This window comes from Anser anser (genome assembly GCF_964211835.1).
Source record: "Anser anser genome assembly, chromosome: 5".
NCBI classification, from domain to species: domain Eukaryota; kingdom Metazoa; phylum Chordata; class Aves; order Anseriformes; family Anatidae; genus Anser; species Anser anser.
In genome coordinates, this window is record NC_139725.1 from 67231543 (window position 1) to 67252187 (window position 20645).

Consider the following 20645-nt stretch of genomic DNA (forward strand, 5'->3'; position numbering starts at 1 on the left):
CGGCGCCGCCCGGGCACATTTTGGCGCGGCGCCGCCCGGGCACATTTTGGCGCGGCGCCGCCCGGGCACATTTTGGCGCGGCGCCGCCCGGGCACATTTTGGCGCGGCGCCGCCCGGGCACATTTTGGCGCGGCGCCGCCCGGGCACATTTTGGCGCGGCGCCGCCCGGGCACATTTTGGCGCGGCGCCGCCCGGGCACATTTTGGCGCGGCGCCGCCCGGGCACATTTTGGCGCGGCGCCGCCCGGGCACATTTTGGCGCGGCGCCGCCCGGGCACATTTTGGCGCGGCGCCGCCCGGGCACATTTTGGCGCGGCGCCGCCCGGGCACATTTTGGCGCGGCGCCGCCCGGGCACATTTTGGCGCGGCGCCGCCCGGGCACATTTTGGCGCGGCGCCGCCCGGGCACATTTTGGCGCGGCGCCGCCCGGGCACATTTTGGCGCGGCGCCGCCCGGGCACATTTTGGCGCGGCGCCGCCCGGGCACATTTATCTTAGATCGAGCTAACGAGCAGCTGAAGTAAAGCAACTGGGAAGAGAGGTATTGCAGCAGGTACGCTGTGGCTGTGAGGTGCCTCAGGGGGTGCTTTTCTCTCGTCCCTGCAGGTGCTTGGTGCAGTCTTGTTTTGGTAGCAGGGGGCTCTAGGGGTGGCTTCTGTGCGAAGAATCTAGAAGCTGCCCCATGTTAGGTAATGGCCCCGCTGCTGAGCGGAGCCAATAAGTGATGTTGTTTGCGCGTCTGTGAGAGCGTGTTTAAGACAGGAAAAAAAAAAAAAACAAAACCAAAGACGCTGTGCCATGCAGCAGCTGGGAGAGCAAGAGGAGTGAGGAACAGCCTTGCAGGCGCCAAGGTCAGTGAAGAAGGAGGGGGAGAGGTACTCCAGGTGCCGGAGCAGAAGTCCCCTGCGGCCTGTGGCGAGGACCATGGTGAAGCAGGCTGTCCCCCTGCAGCCCACGGAGTACCACGGTGGAGCAGGGTTCCATGCTGCAGCTGGTGGAGGAGGCCACGGTGGAGCAGGTGGACCTGCACTGATGGAGGCTGCGGCCTGTGGAAGACCCTTGCCGGAGCAGATTCCGGGCCGGACCTGTAGACCGTGGAGAGGAGACCACGCAGGAGCAGGTGAGCTGGCAGGAGCTGCTGCCCGTGGGGGACCCAGGTTGGAGCAGTTTGCTCCTGAGGGATGGACCCCGTGGTATGGACCTACATCTGGAACAGTTCTGGAAGAGCTGCTGCCTGTGGGAAGGCCATGCCAGATCAGTTGACCAAGGACTGCATCCTGTGGGAGGAACCCCACAGCACAGGGGATGAGGGCGTCCGAGGAGGAGTGGCGGCAAAGAAGCGCTATAGACTGACCATAAACACCGATCACCTGCACCGCTGGGGGGGAGAAGGTGGAAGAGGGTGGCTGGGGGGGAAGGTGCTTTTGGTTGCTTTCGTTTGTTTCTCGCTTCTCTACATTGCGTAGTAATAAGCAATAAATCTTTCTGTCTTTCTATGCTGAGTGTGTTTTGCTTATCACGATATTTACTGTGTAATCTCCTCATCCTTATCTCAACCCTTGAGCCCTTTTTCCTTGTATTTTCTCCCTGTCCTTCTTTGAGGAGGGAGAGGGAGAGAGCGGTTTTGGTGGAGCTCGGTCGCCTACCCCTGTAAAACCACCACAGGGGAAGATGTTCAGGTGTTTCCCTCTGAGGGTCTGAGGTGAGGCTGTTTGTCGCTGCAGTTGTCGCAGGCTGGTTGTCGCTGCAGTTTTTTTAACTACATCCAATAGAGTAAAATTCCAGTTTCTCTTTTAGAGGTGCTCTAGGTGGCTTCAGAGAACAGGTGGAAGCATCTACCACGTGGGATAGGTAAGCAGCTGAGGTAAAGGAGGGGATGAGAGTAACTGTCCTGAGGGTGCAGTGGCTTTTATTGCTGTGGTTGCTTTCTGTTCTGCTTATCAGGTGCCACAGGCAAGGTGGGCTGTGATAGTCTTTAGAATAGGAGCAAAGCAGGTCACTGGAATGCTGTTTGGTTCCTGAGAAAGGTGTTGCAGAGGAAAAAGGTGGTCTGGCGTGGCAGCTCCTGATGATGGTGGTCGTCTTCAGTAGGTGAAGCGGTGCCTGAAGCCCCATGCCGTGGAGCCTGAGCACGCCTCGCTGAGGATGAAGCCTGCTTTCCAGCAGTTCCCAAAACTGTGTTGAGGCTGAAATGGTGTGTCTGTGTTTGGGTTGGGGTTGCACCTTGGTGAGTGTAGGGATGAGTTTTAAGTTGGTGCAGCAGAGGGCCAGGCTCCATTGTCCTGTAGTGTGTTTTGACCCATCAGCATAGCCTTTTGGTTTTCAGATAGCCTACTCAAGTACGTGATTTTTCCTGCAAGTGATGTTATTACATGGAATTGATTTTTTTTTGTTGTTTTGGCGTGTGATCTGTTATGCTCCCAGATTTTTCTTTCTTTGTAAAGAAAGGTTTGAGCTAATTCCAGCTGAAAAAAATTCAGTTGCTTGGTCGTATTGTCCTTTCAATATTCAAAGCTGCAGCAAAAGCACGGGTATTGTTGCTTCTAGAATCACCCCAGTTCTCTTGTCTGCAGTCTGCATGCTATTGAGCTAAACCAGATTTAAAAAAAAACAAAACACAGTAAACAGAAACAAGAAACAAACCACCACAGCTGTTGCTCCTGCTCTCTTTCTACTTTCTTGTGCTTTGCCCCTCCCCTTTCCCAGGTGATTGGGTTTGGGTGCTGGGCGGGGCCAAATGGTATATGAGCCCCAGGTATGCCATTAGGGAGTTCATTGTGCCTGGGCTGCTCTTTGGGGTAAGTGCTTTGTTTTTCAGTCAGTTGCAGGGTTCTTTGGGCAGGTTGGTGTCTATGGATTTCTAGATTTTAAGTGCTTGGAAATCACTTACTAGAGGGATATTTAGCAGAGGTTGCTGGCTCACTTGTTTTTGGGATGGTGGGATCCACTTGTGTTTTTGGGTTATATTTGAATCTCTAGACGTATGAAGCCACTTGTGTAACTCTCCAGAGGACTAAAAAGAGCTTGATTACACACTACAAGAGGCTTGACCACGTAGGCGCAGTATTACCAAGAGACTGAGCAGGGTCGTATCAGAGTTACCTTTTTCATCTGTAAAGGGTAAGTCTGTGATTAGCCCTGCTGGGGCTACTGTGTGTGCATGGCTTTTTGGCATTTGTGGAGCTCAGTTGTGTTTTTTGTGTGTGTATGTTATTACTTTTTTTTTTTTTTCTTTTGAGAGCCAAATAGTGTGTGTGCTGAGCGTTGTTGGCAGGAGGAGGTGGGGAATTGTCTGGCAGGGGAGCTGTTCAGGACTGGTAGGTTTGGTTTCTAGGAGCGTGCAGCATCCTTCCTGTGCGATGCCACTGATTGTTGGGCAGGAACGTTCCAGCTCGTGTGTCTTAAACAACGTAGCTTGTGCAGTGTGTGTTGTGTGGCCCGGGCAGAGTTTGCCGCGGCGCTGTGAGCGAAGAATCTCAGCTCGAGCTGGTGAGCAGCTGAAGTAAAGGAGCTGGGAAGAGAGAGGTATTGCAGCAGGTACGCTGTGGCTGTGAGGTGCCTCAGGGTGTGCTTTTCTCTTGTCTCTGCAGGGCCTTCATGAAGTCTTGGACAGGGAAATCCCCGTGTCACGGAGCAGTGAGGGAAGGTGGGAGTTTTATCAGCCTGGTGATCCCTTATCTGAAGCGAAGGGAAGACATTCAGGTGTTTCCCTCTGAGGGTCTGAGGTGAGGCTGTTTGGGACAGAGGAGCAATGTGGCAGGTGGTCGCTTGCAAGCACAGTGGTCATTTTGTCCTTCTGTGTTCCCAGGTGGCATGGGTGATGGTGGCCGTTCCTTTCGAGCTTGGATCTAACTTGCAGGTACAGAGGCAAGTGGACTGCTGTTTTGAAACGAAAACATTAAATATGGGGTGACTTCTGTTGTTGAGGGATGGGTGCTAATGCTGTCAGCTGAATGTTTGTCTTCTGACTGTGTTTTCCTTTGTTCAGGCTGAAACGCAGTGTGCAGTACAGGACGTCACGACGCGAGCTACCTCTGGAGTGACTCTGGTGAGTGATGAACAGAGGTAGGTGTTATTTTTCGGGTGCGGTTGTCGCTGCAGTTTTTTTAACTATATCAAATAGAGTAAAATTCCAGTTCCTCTTTTGGAGGTGCTCTAGGTGGCTTCAGAGAACGGGTGGAAGCATCTGCCATGTGGGGTAGGTAAGCGGCTGAGGTAAAGGAGGGGATGAGAGTAACTGTCTTGAGGGTGCAGTGGCTTTTATTGCTGTGGTTGCTTTCTGTTCTGCTTATCAGGTGCCACAGGCAAGGTGGGCTGTGATAGTCTTTGGAATAGGAGCAAAGCAGGTCACTGGAATGCTGTTTGTTTCCTGAGAAAGGTGTTGCAGAGGAAAAAGGTGGTCTGGCGTGGCAGCTCCTGATGATGGTGGTCGTCTTCAGTAGGTGGAGCGGTGCCTGAAGCCCCATGCCGTGGAGCCTGAGCACGCCTCGCTGAGGATGAAGCCTGCTTTCCAGCAGTTCCCAAAACTGTGTTGAGGCTGAAATAGTGTGTCTGTGTTTGGGCTGGGGTTGCACCTTGGTGAGTGTAGGGATGAGTTTTAAGTTGGTACAGCAGAGGGCCAGGCTCCGTTGTCCTGTAGTGTGTTTTGACCCATCAGCATAGCCTTTTGGTTTTCAGATAGCCTACTCAAGTACGTGATTTTTCCTGCAAGTGATGTTATTATATGGAATTTATTTTTGTTTTGGCGTGTGATCTGTTATGCTCCCAGATTTTTCTTTCTATATAAATAAAGGTTTGAGCTAATTCTAGCTGGAAAAATTTCAGTTACTTGCTTGGTCATATTGTCCTTTCAATATTCAAAGCTGCAGCAAAAGCATGGGTATTGTTGCTTCTAGAATCACCCCAGTTCTCTTGTCTGCAGTCTGCATGCTGTTGAGCTAAACCAGATTAAAGAAAAAACAAAAGAAAAACAAAAAACAAACAAACAAAACACAAAACCAAAAAAAAACATCAAAAAACCCCACAGCTGCTGTGCTGCTTGTGCTCTTTCTACTTTCTTGTGCTTGCCACCTCCCCTTTCCCAGGTGATTGGGTTTGGGTGCTGGGCAGGGCCAAATGGTATATGAGCCCCAGGTATGCCATTAGAGAGTTCATTGTGCCTGGGCTGCTCTTTGGGGTAAGTGCTTTGCTTTCCTTCAAGTCAGTTGCAGGGTTCTTTGGGCAGGTTGGAGTCTATGGTTTTCTAGATTTTAAGTGCTTGGAAATCACTTACTAGAGGGATATTTAGCAGAGGTTGCTGGCTCACTTGTTTTTGGGATGGTGGGATCCACTTGTGTTTTTGGGTTATATTTGAATCTCTAGACGTATGAAGCCACTTGTGTAACTCTCCAGAGGACTAAAAAGAGCTTGATTACACACTACAAGAGGCTTGACCACGTAGGCGCAGTATTACCAAGAGACTGAGCAGGGTCGTATCAGAGTTACCTTTTTCATCTGTGAAGGGTAGGTCTGTGATCGGCGCCGCCCGGGCACATTTTGGCGCGGCGCCGCCCGGGCACATTTATCTTAGATCGAGCTAACGAGCAGCTGAAGTAAAGCAACTGGGAAGAGAGGTATTGCAGCAGGTACGCTGTGGCTGTGAGGTGCCTCAGGGGGTGCTTTTCTCTCGTCCCTGCAGGTGCTTGGTGCAGTCTTGTTTTGGTAGCAGGGGGCTCTAGGGGTGGCTTCTGTGCGAAGAATCTAGAAGCTGCCCCATGTTAGGTAATGGCCCCACTGCTGAGCGGAGCCAATAAGTGATGTTGTTTGCGCGTCTGTGAGAGCGTGTTTAAGACAGGAAAAAAAAAACAAAAAACCAAAGACGCTGTGCCATGCAGCAGCTGGGAGAGCAAGAGGAGTGAGGAACAGCCTTGCAGGCGCCAAGGTCAGTGAAGAAGGAGGGGGAGAGGTACTCCAGGTGCCGGAGCAGAAGTCCCCTGCGGCCTGTGGCGAGGACCATGGTGAAGCAGGCTGTCCCCCTGCAGCCCACGGAGTACCACGGTGGAGCAGGGTTCCATGCTGCAGCTGGTGGAGGAGGCCACGGTGGAGCAGGTGGACCTGCACTGATGGAGGCTGCGGCCTGTGGAAGACCCTTGCCGGAGCAGATTCCGGGCCGGACCTGTAGACCGTGGAGAGGAGACCACGCAGGAGCAGGTGAGCTGGCAGGAGCTGCTGCCCGTGGGGGACCCAGGTTGGAGCAGTTTGCTCCTGAGGGATGGACCCCGTGGTATGGACCTACATCTGGAACAGTTCTGGAAGAGCTGCTGCCTGTGGGAAGGCCATGCCAGATCAGTTGACCAAGGACTGCATCCTGTGGGAGGAACCCCACAGCACAGGGGATGAGGGCGTCCGAGGAGGAGTGGCGGCAAAGAAGCGCTATAGACTGACCATAAACACCAATCACCTGCACCGCTGGGGGGGAGAAGGTGGAAGAGGGTGGCTGGGGGGGAAGGTGCTTTTGGTTGCTTTCGTTTGTTTCTCGCTTCTCTACATTGCGTAGTAATAAGCAATAAATCTTTCTGTCTTTCTATGCTGAGTGTGTTTTGCTTATCACGATATTTACTGTGTAATCTCCTCATCCTTATCTCAACCCTTGAGCCCTTTTTCCTTGTATTTTCTCCCTGTCCTTCTTTGAGGAGGGAGAGGGAGAGAGCGGTTTTGGTGGAGCTCGGTCGCCTACCCCTGTAAAACCACCACAGGGGAAGATGTTCAGGTGTTTCCCTCTGAGGGTCTGAGGTGAGGCTGTTTGTCGCTGCAGTTGTCGCAGGCTGGTTGTCGCTGCAGTTTTTTTAACTACATCCAATAGAGTAAAATTCCAGTTTCTCTTTTAGAGGTGCTCTAGGTGGCTTCAGAGAACAGGTGGAAGCATCTACCACGTGGGATAGGTAAGCAGCTGAGGTAAAGGAGGGGATGAGAGTAACTGTCCTGAGGGTGCAGTGGCTTTTATTGCTGTGGTTGCTTTCTGTTCTGCTTATCAGGTGCCACAGGCAAGGTGGGCTGTGATAGTCTTTAGAATAGGAGCAAAGCAGGTCACTGGAATGCTGTTTGGTTCCTGAGAAAGGTGTTGCAGAGGAAAAAGGTGGTCTGGCGTGGCAGCTCCTGATGATGGTGGTCGTCTTCAGTAGGTGAAGCGGTGCCTGAAGCCCCATGCCGTGGAGCCTGAGCACGCCTCGCTGAGGATGAAGCCTGCTTTCCAGCAGTTCCCAAAACTGTGTTGAGGCTGAAATGGTGTGTCTGTGTTTGGGTTGGGGTTGCACCTTGGTGAGTGTAGGGATGAGTTTTAAGTTGGTGCAGCAGAGGGCCAGGCTCCATTGTCCTGTAGTGTGTTTTGACCCATCAGCATAGCCTTTTGGTTTTCAGATAGCCTACTCAAGTACGTGATTTTTCCTGCAAGTGATGTTATTACATGGAATTGGTTTTTTTTGTTGTTTTGGCGTGTGATCTGTTATGCTCCCAGATTTTTCTTTCTTTGTAAAGAAAGGTTTGAGCTAATTCCAGCTGAAAAAAATTCAGTTGCTTGGTCGTATTGTCCTTTCAATATTCAAAGCTGCAGCAAAAGCACGGGTATTGTTGCTTCTAGAATCACCCCAGTTCTCTTGTCTGCAGTCTGCATGCTATTGAGCTAAACCAGATTTAAAAAAAACAAAACACAGTAAAGAGAAACAAGAAACAAACCACCACAGCTGTTGCTCCTGCTCTCTTTCTACTTTCTTGTGCTTTGCCCCTCCCCTTTCCCAGGTGATTGGGTTTGGGTGCTGGGCGGGGCCAAATGGTATATGAGCCCCAGGTATGCCATTAGGGAGTTCATTGTGCCTGGGCTGCTCTTTGGGGTAAGTGCTTTGTTTTTCAGTCAGTTGCAGGGTTCTTTGGGCAGGTTGGTGTCTATGGATTTCTAGATTTTAAGTGCTTGGAAATCACTTACTAGAGGGATATTTAGCAGAGGTTGCTGGCTCACTTGTTTTTGGGATGGTGGGATCCACTTGTGTTTTTGGGTTATATTTGAATCTCTAGACGTATGAAGCCACTTGTGTAACTCTCCAGAGGACTAAAAAGAGCTTGATTACACACTACAAGAGGCTTGACCACGTAGGCGCAGTATTACCAAGAGACTGAGCAGGGTCGTATCAGAGTTACCTTTTTCATCTGTAAAGGGTAAGTCTGTAATTAGCCCTGCTGGGGCTACTGTGTGTGCATGGCTTTTTGGCATTTGTGGAGCTCAGTTGTGTTTTTTGTGTGTGTATGTTATTACTTTTTTTTTTTTCTTTTGAGAGCCAAATAGTGTGTGTGCTGAGCGTTGTTGGCAGGAGGAGGTGGGGAATTGTCTGGCAAGGGAGCTGTTCAGGACTGGTAGGTTTGGTTTCTAGGAGCGTGCAGCATCCTTCCTGTGCGATGCCACTGATTGTTGGGCAGGAACGTTCCAGCTCGTGTGTCTTAAACAACGTAGCTTGTGCAGTGTGTGTTGTGTGGCCCGGGCAGAGTTTGCCGCGGCGCTGTGAGCGAAGAATCTCAGCTCGAGCTGGTGAGCAGCTGAAGTAAAGGAGCTGGGAAGAGAGAGGTATTGCAGCAGGTACGCTGTGGCTGTGAGGTGCCTCAGGGTGTGCTTTTCTCTTGTCTCTGCAGGGCCTTCATGAAGTCTTGGACAGGGAAATCCCCGTGTCACGGAGCAGTGAGGGAAGGTGGGAGTTTTATCAGCCTGGTGATCCCTTATCTGAAGCGAAGGGAAGACATTCAGGTGTTTCCCTCTGAGGGTCTGAGGTGAGGCTGTTTGGGACAGAGGAGCAATGTGGCAGGTGGTCGCTTGCAAGCACAGTGGTCATTTTGTCCTTCTGTGTTCCCAGGTGGCATGGGTGATGGTGGCCGTTCCTTTCGAGCTTGGATCTAACTTGCAGGTACAGAGGCAAGTGGACTGCTGTTTTGAAACGAAAACATTAAATATGGGGTGACTTCTGTTGTTGAGGGATGGGTGCTAATGCTGTCAGCTGAATGTTTGTCTTCTGACTGTGTTTTCCTTTGTTCAGGCTGAAACGCAGTGTGCAGTACAGGACGTCACGACGCGAGCTACCTCTGGAGTGACTCTGGTGAGTGATGAACAGAGGTAGGTGTTATTTTTCGGGTGCGGTTGTCGCTGCAGTTTTTTTAACTATATCAAATAGAGTAAAATTCCAGTTCCTCTTTTGGAGGTGCTCTAGGTGGCTTCAGAGAACGGGTGGAAGCATCTGCCATGTGGGGTAGGTAAGCGGCTGAGGTAAAGGAGGGGATGAGAGTAACTGTCTTGAGGGTGCAGTGGCTTTTATTGCTGTGGTTGCTTTCTGTTCTGCTTATCAGGTGCCACAGGCAAGGTGGGCTGTGATAGTCTTTGGAATAGGAGCAAAGCAGGTCACTGGAATGCTGTTTGTTTCCTGAGAAAGGTGTTGCAGAGGAAAAAGGTGGTCTGGCGTGGCAGCTCCTGATGATGGTGGTCGTCTTCAGTAGGTGGAGCGGTGCCTGAAGCCCCATGCCGTGGAGCCTGAGCACGCCTCGCTGAGGATGAAGCCTGCTTTCCAGCAGTTCCCAAAACTGTGTTGAGGCTGAAATAGTGTGTCTGTGTTTGGGCTGGGGTTGCACCTTGGTGAGTGTAGGGATGAGTTTTAAGTTGGTACAGCAGAGGGCCAGGCTCCGTTGTCCTGTAGTGTGTTTTGACCCATCAGCATAGCCTTTTGGTTTTCAGATAGCCTACTCAAGTACGTGATTTTTCCTGCAAGTGATGTTATTATATGGAATTTATTTTTGTTTTGGCGTGTGATCTGTTATGCTCCCAGATTTTTCTTTCTATATAAATAAAGGTTTGAGCTAATTCTAGCTGGAAAAATTTCAGTTACTTGCTTGGTCATATTGTCCTTTCAATATTCAAAGCTGCAGCAAAAGCATGGGTATTGTTGCTTCTAGAATCACCCCAGTTCTCTTGTCTGCAGTCTGCATGCTGTTGAGCTAAACCAGATTAAAGAAAAAACAAAAGAAAAACAAAAAACAAACAAACAAAACACAAAACCAAAAAAAACATCAAAAAACCCCACAGCTGCTGTGCTGCTTGTGCTCTTTCTACTTTCTTGTGCTTGCCACCTCCCCTTTCCCAGGTGATTGGGTTTGGGTGCTGGGCAGGGCCAAATGGTATATGAGCCCTAGGTATGCCATTAGAGAGTTCATTGTGCCTGGGCTGCTCTTTGGGGTAAGTGCTTTGCTTTCCTTCAGTCAGTTGCAGGGTTCTTTGGGCAGGTTGGAGTCTATGGTTTTCTAGATTTTAAGTGCTTGGAAATCACTTACTAGAGGGATATTTAGCAGAGGTTGCTGGCTCACTTGTTTTTGGGATGGTGGGATCCACTTGTGTTTTTGGGTTATATTTGAATCTCTAGACGTATGAAGCCACTTGTGTAACTCTCCAGAGGACTAAAAAGAGCTTGATTACACACTACAAGAGGCTTGACCACGTAGGCGCAGTATTACCAAGAGACTGAGCAGGGTCGTATCAGAGTTACCTTTTTCATCTGTGAAGGGTAGGTCTGTGATCGGCGCTGCCCGGGCACATTTTGGCGCGGCGCCGCCCGGGCACATTTTGGCGCGGCGCCGCCCGGGCACATTTTGGCGCGGCGCCGCCCGGGCACATTTTGGCGCGGCGCCGCCCGGGCACATTTTGGCGCGGCGCCGCCCGGGCACATTTTGGCGCGGCGCCGCCCGGGCACATTTTGGCGCGGCGCCGCCCGGGCACATTTTGGCGCGGCGCCGCCCGGGCACATTTTGGCGCGGCGCCGCCCGGGCACATTTTGGCGCGGCGCCGCCCGGGCACATTTTGGCGCGGCGCCGCCCGGGCACATTTTGGCGCGGCGCCGCCCGGGCACATTTTGGCGCGGCGCCGCCCGGGCACATTTTGGCGCGGCGCCGCCCGGGCACATTTTGGCGCGGCGCCGCCCGGGCACATTTATCTTAGATCGAGCTAACGAGCAGCTGAAGTAAAGCAACTGGGAAGAGAGGTATTGCAGCAGGTACGCTGTGGCTGTGAGGTGCCTCAGGGGGTGCTTTTCTCTCGTCCCTGCAGGTGCTTGGTGCAGTCTTGTTTTGGTAGCAGGGGGCTCTAGGGGTGGCTTCTGTGCGAAGAATCTAGAAGCTGCCCCATGTTAGGTAATGGCCCCGCTGCTGAGCGGAGCCAATAAGTGATGTTGTTTGCGCGTCTGTGAGAGCGTGTTTAAGACAGGAAAAAAAAAAAACAAAACCAAAGACGCTGTGCCATGCAGCAGCTGGGAGAGCAAGAGGAGTGAGGAACAGCCTTGCAGGCGCCAAGGTCAGTGAAGAAGGAGGGGGAGAGGTACTCCAGGTGCCGGAGCAGAAGTCCCCTGCGGCCTGTGGCGAGGACCATGGTGAAGCAGGCTGTCCCCCTGCAGCCCACGGAGTACCACGGTGGAGCAGGGTTCCATGCTGCAGCTGGTGGAGGAGGCCACGGTGGAGCAGGTGGACCTGCACTGATGGAGGCTGCGGCCTGTGGAAGACCCTTGCCGGAGCAGATTCCGGGCCGGACCTGTAGACCGTGGAGAGGAGACCACGCAGGAGCAGGTGAGCTGGCAGGAGCTGCTGCCCGTGGGGGACCCAGGTTGGAGCAGTTTGCTCCTGAGGGATGGACCCCGTGGTATGGACCTACATCTGGAACAGTTCTGGAAGAGCTGCTGCCTGTGGGAAGGCCATGCCAGATCAGTTGACCAAGGACTGCATCCTGTGGGAGGAACCCCACAGCACAGGGGATGAGGGCGTCCGAGGAGGAGTGGCGGCAAAGAAGCGCTATAGACTGACCATAAACACCGATCACCTGCACCGCTGGGGGGGAGAAGGTGGAAGAGGGTGGCTGGGGGGGAAGGTGCTTTTGGTTGCTTTCGTTTGTTTCTCGCTTCTCTACATTGCGTAGTAATAAGCAATAAATCTTTCTGTCTTTCTATGCTGAGTGTGTTTTGCTTATCACGATATTTACTGTGTAATCTCCTCATCCTTATCTCAACCCTTGAGCCCTTTTTCCTTGTATTTTCTCCCTGTCCTTCTTTGAGGAGGGAGAGGGAGAGAGCGGTTTTGGTGGAGCTCGGTCGCCTACCCCTGTAAAACCACCACAGGGGAAGATGTTCAGGTGTTTCCCTCTGAGGGTCTGAGGTGAGGCTGTTTGTCGCTGCAGTTGTCGCAGGCTGGTTGTCGCTGCAGTTTTTTTAACTACATCCAATAGAGTAAAATTCCAGTTTCTCTTTTAGAGGTGCTCTAGGTGGCTTCAGAGAACAGGTGGAAGCATCTACCACGTGGGATAGGTAAGCAGCTGAGGTAAAGGAGGGGATGAGAGTAACTGTCCTGAGGGTGCAGTGGCTTTTATTGCTGTGGTTGCTTTCTGTTCTGCTTATCAGGTGCCACAGGCAAGGTGGGCTGTGATAGTCTTTAGAATAGGAGCAAAGCAGGTCACTGGAATGCTGTTTGGTTCCTGAGAAAGGTGTTGCAGAGGAAAAAGGTGGTCTGGCGTGGCAGCTCCTGATGATGGTGGTCGTCTTCAGTAGGTGAAGCGGTGCCTGAAGCCCCATGCCGTGGAGCCTGAGCACGCCTCGCTGAGGATGAAGCCTGCTTTCCAGCAGTTCCCAAAACTGTGTTGAGGCTGAAATGGTGTGTCTGTGTTTGGGTTGGGGTTGCACCTTGGTGAGTGTAGGGATGAGTTTTAAGTTGGTGCAGCAGAGGGCCAGGCTCCATTGTCCTGTAGTGTGTTTTGACCCATCAGCATAGCCTTTTGGTTTTCAGATAGCCTACTCAAGTACGTGATTTTTCCTGCAAGTGATGTTATTACATGGAATTGATTTTTTTTTGTTGTTTTGGCGTGTGATCTGTTATGCTCCCAGATTTTTCTTTCTTTGTAAAGAAAGGTTTGAGCTAATTCCAGCTGAAAAAAATTCAGTTGCTTGGTCGTATTGTCCTTTCAATATTCAAAGCTGCAGCAAAAGCACGGGTATTGTTGCTTCTAGAATCACCCCAGTTCTCTTGTCTGCAGTCTGCATGCTATTGAGCTAAACCAGATTTAAAAAAAAACAAAACACAGTAAACAGAAACAAGAAACAAACCACCACAGCTGTTGCTCCTGCTCTCTTTCTACTTTCTTGTGCTTTGCCCCTCCCCTTTCCCAGGTGATTGGGTTTGGGTGCTGGGCGGGGCCAAATGGTATATGAGCCCCAGGTATGCCATTAGGGAGTTCATTGTGCCTGGGCTGCTCTTTGGGGTAAGTGCTTTGTTTTTCAGTCAGTTGCAGGGTTCTTTGGGCAGGTTGGTGTCTATGGATTTCTAGATTTTAAGTGCTTGGAAATCACTTACTAGAGGGATATTTAGCAGAGGTTGCTGGCTCACTTGTTTTTGGGATGGTGGGATCCACTTGTGTTTTTGGGTTATATTTGAATCTCTAGACGTATGAAGCCACTTGTGTAACTCTCCAGAGGACTAAAAAGAGCTTGATTACACACTACAAGAGGCTTGACCACGTAGGCGCAGTATTACCAAGAGACTGAGCAGGGTCGTATCAGAGTTACCTTTTTCATCTGTAAAGGGTAAGTCTGTGATTAGCCCTGCTGGGGCTACTGTGTGTGCATGGCTTTTTGGCATTTGTGGAGCTCAGTTGTGTTTTTTGTGTGTGTATGTTATTACTTTTTTTTTTTTTTCTTTTGAGAGCCAAATAGTGTGTGTGCTGAGCGTTGTTGGCAGGAGGAGGTGGGGAATTGTCTGGCAGGGGAGCTGTTCAGGACTGGTAGGTTTGGTTTCTAGGAGCGTGCAGCATCCTTCCTGTGCGATGCCACTGATTGTTGGGCAGGAACGTTCCAGCTCGTGTGTCTTAAACAACGTAGCTTGTGCAGTGTGTGTTGTGTGGCCCGGGCAGAGTTTGCCGCGGCGCTGTGAGCGAAGAATCTCAGCTCGAGCTGGTGAGCAGCTGAAGTAAAGGAGCTGGGAAGAGAGAGGTATTGCAGCAGGTACGCTGTGGCTGTGAGGTGCCTCAGGGTGTGCTTTTCTCTTGTCTCTGCAGGGCCTTCATGAAGTCTTGGACAGGGAAATCCCCGTGTCACGGAGCAGTGAGGGAAGGTGGGAGTTTTATCAGCCTGGTGATCCCTTATCTGAAGCGAAGGGAAGACATTCAGGTGTTTCCCTCTGAGGGTCTGAGGTGAGGCTGTTTGGGACAGAGGAGCAATGTGGCAGGTGGTCGCTTGCAAGCACAGTGGTCATTTTGTCCTTCTGTGTTCCCAGGTGGCATGGGTGATGGTGGCCGTTCCTTTCGAGCTTGGATCTAACTTGCAGGTACAGAGGCAAGTGGACTGCTGTTTTGAAACGAAAACATTAAATATGGGGTGACTTCTGTTGTTGAGGGATGGGTGCTAATGCTGTCAGCTGAATGTTTGTCTTCTGACTGTGTTTTCCTTTGTTCAGGCTGAAACGCAGTGTGCAGTACAGGACGTCACGACGCGAGCTACCTCTGGAGTGACTCTGGTGAGTGATGAACAGAGGTAGGTGTTATTTTTCGGGTGCGGTTGTCGCTGCAGTTTTTTTAACTATATCAAATAGAGTAAAATTCCAGTTCCTCTTTTGGAGGTGCTCTAGGTGGCTTCAGAGAACGGGTGGAAGCATCTGCCGTGTGGGGTAGGTAAGCGGCTGAGGTAAAGGAGGGGATGAGAGTAACTGTCTTGAGGGTGCAGTGGCTTTTATTGCTGTGGTTGCTTTCTGTTCTGCTTATCAGGTGCCACAGGCAAGGTGGGCTGTGATAGTCTTTGGAATAGGAGCAAAGCAGGTCACTGGAATGCTGTTTGTTTCCTGAGAAAGGTGTTGCAGAGGAAAAAGGTGGTCTGGCGTGGCAGCTCCTGATGATGGTGGTCGTCTTCAGTAGGTGGAGCGGTGCCTGAAGCCCCATGCCGTGGAGCCTGAGCACGCCTCGCTGAGGATGAAGCCTGCTTTCCAGCAGTTCCCAAAACTGTGTTGAGGCTGAAATGGTGTGTCTGTGTTTGGGCTGGGGTTGCACCTTGGTGAGTGTAGGGATGAGTTTTAAGTTGGTACAGCAGAGGGCCAGGCTCCGTTGTCCTGTAGTGTGTTTTGACCCATCAGCATAGCCTTTTGGTTTTCAGATAGCCTACTCAAGTACGTGATTTTTCCTGCAAGTGATGTTATTATATGGAATTTATTTTTGTTTTGGCGTGTGATCTGTTATGCTCCCAGATTTTTCTTTCTATATAAATAAAGGTTTGAGCTAATTCTAGCTGGAAAAATTTCAGTTACTTGCTTGGTCATATTGTCCTTTCAATATTCAAAGCTGCAGCAAAAGCATGGGTATTGTTGCTTCTAGAATCACCCCAGTTCTCTTGTCTGCAGTCTGCATGCTGTTGAGCTAAACCAGATTAAAGAAAAAACAAAAGAAAAACAAAAAACAAACAAACAAAACACAAAACCAAAAAAAAACATCAAAAAACCCCACAGCTGCTGTGCTGCTTGTGCTCTTTCTACTTTCTTGTGCTTGCCACCTCCCCTTTCCCAGGTGATTGGGTTTGGGTGCTGGGCAGGGCCAAATGGTATATGAGCCCCAGGTATGCCATTAGAGAGTTCATTGTGCCTGGGCTGCTCTTTGGGGTAAGTGCTTTGCTTTCCTTCAGTCAGTTGCAGGGTTCTTTGGGCAGGTTGGAGTCTATGGTTTTCTAGATTTTAAGTGCTTGGAAATCACTTACTAGAGGGATATTTAGCAGAGGTTGCTGGCTCACTTGTTTTTGGGATGGTGGGATCCACTTGTGTTTTTGGGTTATATTTGAATCTCTAGACGTATGAAGCCACTTGTGTAACTCTCCAGAGGACTAAAAAGAGCTTGATTACACACTACAAGAGGCTTGACCACGTAGGCGCAGTATTATCAAGAGACTGAGCAGGGTCGTATCAGAGTTACCTTTTTCATCTGTGAAGGGTAGGTCTGTGATCGGCGCCGCCCGGGCACATTTTGGCGCGGCGCCGCCCGGGCACATTTTGGCGCGGCGCCGCCCGGGCACATTTTGGCGCGGCGCCGCCCGGGCACATTTTGGCGCGGCGCCGCCCGGGCACATTTTGGCGCGGCGCCGCCCGGGCACATTTTGGCGCGGCGCCGCCCGGGCACATTTTGGCGCGGCGCCGCCCGGGCACATTTTGGCGCGGCGCCGCCCGGGCACATTTTGGCGCGGCGCCGCCCGGGCACATTTTGGCGCGGCGCCGCCCGGGCACATTTTGGCGCGGCGCCGCCCGGGCACATTTTGGCGCGGCGCCGCCCGGGCACATTTTGGCGCGGCGCCGCCCGGGCACATTTATCTTAGATCGAGCTAACGAGCAGCTGAAGTAAAGCAACTGGGAAGAGAGGTATTGCAGCAGGTACGCTGTGGCTGTGAGGTGCCTCAGGGGGTGCTTTTCTCTCGTCCCTGCAGGTGCTTGGTGCAGTCTTGTTTTGGTAGCAGGGGGCTCTAGGGGTGGCTTCTGTGCGAAGAATCTAGAAGCTGCCCCATGTTAGGTAATGGCCCCGCTGCTGAGCGGAGCCAATAAGTGATGTTGTTTGCGCGTCTGTGAGAGCGTGTTTAAGACAGGAAAAAAAAAAAACAAAAACAAAGACGCTGTGCCATGCAGCAGCTGGGAGAGCAAGAGGAGTGAGGAACAGCCTTGCAGGCGCCAAGGTCAGTGAAGAAGGAGGGGGAGAGGTACTCCAGGTGCCGGAGCAGAAGTCCTCTGCGGCCTGTGGCGAGGACCATGGTGAAGCAGGCTGTCCCCCTGCAGCCCACGGAGTACCACGGTGGAGCAGGGTTCCATGCTGCAGCTGGTGGAGGAGGCCACGGTGGAGCAGGTGGACCTGCACTGATGGAGGCTGCGGCCTGTGGAAGACCCTTGCCGGAGCAGATTCCGGGCCGGACCTGTAGACCGTGGAGAGGAGACCACGCAGGAGCAGGTGAGCTGGCAGGAGCTGCTGCCCGTGGGGGACCCAGGTTGGAGCAGTTTGCTCCTGAGGGATGGACCCCGTGGTATGGACCTACATCTGGAACAGTTCTGGAAGAGCTGCTGCCTGTGGGAAGGCCATGCCAGATCAGTTGACCAAGGACTGCATCCTGTGGGAGGAACCCCACAGCACAGGGGATGAGGGCGTCCGAGGAGGAGTGGCGGCAAAGAAGCGCTATAGACTGACCATAAACACCGATCACCTGCACCGCTGGGGGGGAGAAGGTGGAAGAGGGTGGCTGGGGGGGAAGGTGCTTTTGGTTGCTTTCGTTTGTTTCTCGCTTCTCTACATTGCGTAGTAATAAGCAATAAATTTTTCTGTCTTTCTATGCTGAGTGTGTTTTGCTTATCACGATATTTACTGTGTAATCTCCTCATCCTTATCTCAACCCTTGAGCCCTTTTTCCTTGTATTTTCTCCCTGTCCTTCTTTGAGGAGGGAGAGGGAGAGAGCGGTTTTGGTGGAGCTCGGTCGCCTACCCCTGTAAAACCACCACAGGGGAAGATGTTCAGGTGTTTCCCTCTGAGGGTCTGAGGTGAGGCTGTTTGTCGCTGCAGTTGTCGCAGGCTGGTTGTCGCTGCAGTTTTTTTAACTACATCCAATAGAGTAAAATTCCAGTTTCTCTTTTAGAGGTGCTCTAGGTGGCTTCAGAGAACAGGTGGAAGCATCTACCACGTGGGATAGGTAAGCAGCTGAGGTAAAGGAGGGGATGAGAGTAACTGTCCTGAGGGTGCAGTGGCTTTTATTGCTGTGGTTGCTTTCTGTTCTGCTTATCAGGTGCCACAGGCAAGGTGGGCTGTGATAGTCTTTAGAATAGGAGCAAAGCAGGTCACTGGAATGCTGTTTGGTTCCTGAGAAAGGTGTTGCAGAGGAAAAAGGTGGTCTGGCGTGGCAGCTCCTGATGATGGTGGTCGTCTTCAGTAGGTGAAGCGGTGCCTGAAGCCCCATGCCGTGGAGCCTGAGCACGCCTCGCTGAGGATGAAGCCTGCTTTCCAGCAGTTCCCAAAACTGTGTTGAGGCTGAAATGGTGTGTCTGTGTTTGGGTTGGGGTTGCACCTTGGTGAGTGTAGGGATGAGTTTTAAGTTGGTGCAGCAGAGGGCCAGGCTCCATTGTCCTGTAGTGTGTTTTGACCCATCAGCATAGCCTTTTGGTTTTCAGATAGCCTACTCAAGTACGTGATTTTTCCTGCAAGTGATGTTATTACATGGAATTGTTTTTTTTTGTTGTTTTGGCGTGTGATCTGTTATGCTCCCAGATTTTTCTTTCTTTGTAAAGAAAGGTTTGAGCTAATTCCAGCTGAAAAAAATTCAGTTGCTTGGTCGTATTGTCCTTTCAATATTCAAAGCTGCAGCAAAAGCACGGGTATTGTTGCTTCTAGAATCACCCCAGTTCTCTTGTCTGCAGTCTGCATGCTATTGAGCTAAACCAGATTTAAAAAAAACAAAACACAGTAAACAGAAACAAGAAACAAACCACCACAGCTGTTGCTCCTGCTCTCTTTCTACTTTCTTGTGCTTTGCCCCTCCCCTTTCCCAGGTGATTGGGTTTGGGTGCTGGGCGGGGCCAAATGGTATATGAGCCCCAGGTATGCCATTAGGGAGTTCATTGTGCCTGGGCTGCTCTTTGGGGTAAGTGCTTTGTTTTTCAGTCAGTTGCAGGGTTCTTTGGGCAGGTTGGTGTCTATGGATTTCTAGATTTTAAGTGCTTGGAAATCACTTACTAGAGGGATATTTAGCAGAGGTTGCTGGCTCACTTGTTTTTGGGATGGTGGGATCCACTTGTGTTTTTGGGTTATATTTGAATCTCTAGACGTATGAAGGCACTTGTGTAACTCTCCAGAGGACTAAAAAGAGCTTGATTACACACTACAAGAGGCTTGACCACGTAGGCGCAGTATTACCAAGAGACTGAGCAGGGTCGTATCAGAGTTACCTTTTTCATCTGTAAAGGGTAAGTCTGTGATTAGCCCTGCTGGGGCTACTGTGTGTGCATGGCTTTTTGGCATTTGTGGAGCTCAGTTGTGTTTTTTGTGTGTGTATGTTATTACTTTTTTTTTTTTCTTTTGAGAGCCAAATAGTGTGTGTGCTGAGCGTTGTTGGCAGGAGGAGGTGGGGAATTGTCTGGCAGGGGAGCTGTTCAGGACTGGTAGGTTTGGTTTCTAGGAGCGTGCAGCATCCTTCCTGTGCGATGCCACTGATTGTTGGGCAGGAACGTTCCAGCTCGTGTGTCTTAAACAACGTAGCTTGTGCAGTGTGTGTTGTGTGGCCCGGGCAGAGTTTGCCGCGGCGCTGTGAGCGAAGAATCTCAGCTCGAGCTGGTGAGCAGCTGAAGTAAAGGAGCTGGGAAGAGAGAGGTATTGCAGCAGGTACGCTGTGGCTGTGAGGTGCCTCAGGGTGTGCTTTTCTCTTGTCTCTGCAGGGCCTTCATGAAGTCTTGGACAGGGAAATCCCCGTGTCACGGAGCAGTGAGGGAAGGTGGGAGTTTTATCAGCCTGGTGATCCCTTATCTGAAGCGAAGGGAAGACATTCAGGTGTTTCCCTCTGAGGGTCTGAGGTGAGGCTGTTTGGGACAGAGGAGCAATGTGGCAGGTGGTCGCTTGCAAGCACAGTGGTCATTTTGTCCTTCTGTGTTCCCAGGTGGCATGGGTGATGGTGGCTGTTCCTTTCGAGCTTGGATCTAACTTGCAGGTACAGAGGCAAGTGGACTGCTGTTTTGAAACGAAAACATTAAATATGGGGTGACTTCTGTTGTTGAGGGATGGGTGCTAATGCTGTCAGCTGAATGTTTGTCTTCTGACTGTGTTTTCCTTTGTTCAGGCTGAAACGCAGTGTGCAGTACAGGACGTCACGACGCGAGCTACCTCTGGAGTGACTCTGGTGAGTGATGAACAGAGGTAGGTGTTATTTTTCGGGTGCGGTTGTCGCTGCAGTTTTTTTAACTATATCAAATAGAGTAAAATTCCAGTTCCTCTTTTGGAGGTGCTCTAGGTGGCTTCAGAGAACGGGTGGAAGCATCTGCCATGTGGGGTAGGTAAGCGGCTGAGGTAAAGGAGGGGATGAGAGTAACTGTCTTGAGGGTGCAGTGGCTTTTATTGCTGTGGTTGCTTTCTGTTCTGCTTATCAGGTGCCACAGGCAAGGTGGGCTGTGATAGTCTTTGGAATAGGAGCAAAGCAGGTCACTGGAATGCTGTTTGTTTCCTGAGAAAGGTGTTGCAGAGGAAAAAGGTGGTCTGGCGTGGCAGCTCCTGATGATGGTGGTCGTCTTCAGTAGGTGGAGCGGTGCCTGAAGCCCCATGCCGTGGAGCCTGAGCACGCCTCGCTGAGGATGAAGCCTGCTTTCCAGCAGTTCCCAAAACTGTGTTGAGGCTGAAATAGTGTGTCTGTGTTTGGGCTGGGGTTGCACCTTGGTGAGTGTAGGGATGAGTTTTAAGTTGGTACAGCAGAGGGCCAGGCTCCGTTGTCCTGTAGTGTGTTTTGACCCATCAGCATAGCCTTTTGGTTTTCAGATAGCCTACTCAAGTACGTGATTTTTCCTGCAAGTGATGTTATTATATGGAATTTATTTTTGTTTTGGCGTGTGATCTGTTATGCTCCCAGATTTTTC

At 51.2% G+C, this 20645-nt stretch overlaps 1 long non-coding RNA gene across 1 annotated transcript; it reads left to right on the plus strand.

The window, feature by feature from the left end:
* Window positions 1-16234: 16234 nt before the first annotated feature.
* LOC310900343 lies at window positions 16235-19727 on the plus strand. The gene is made up of 3 exons (XR_014585080.1): window positions 16235-16429; window positions 19461-19595; window positions 19679-19727. It is a non-coding gene; the product is annotated as an uncharacterized lncRNA (long non-coding RNA).
* Window positions 19728-20645: the final 918 nt, after the last annotated feature.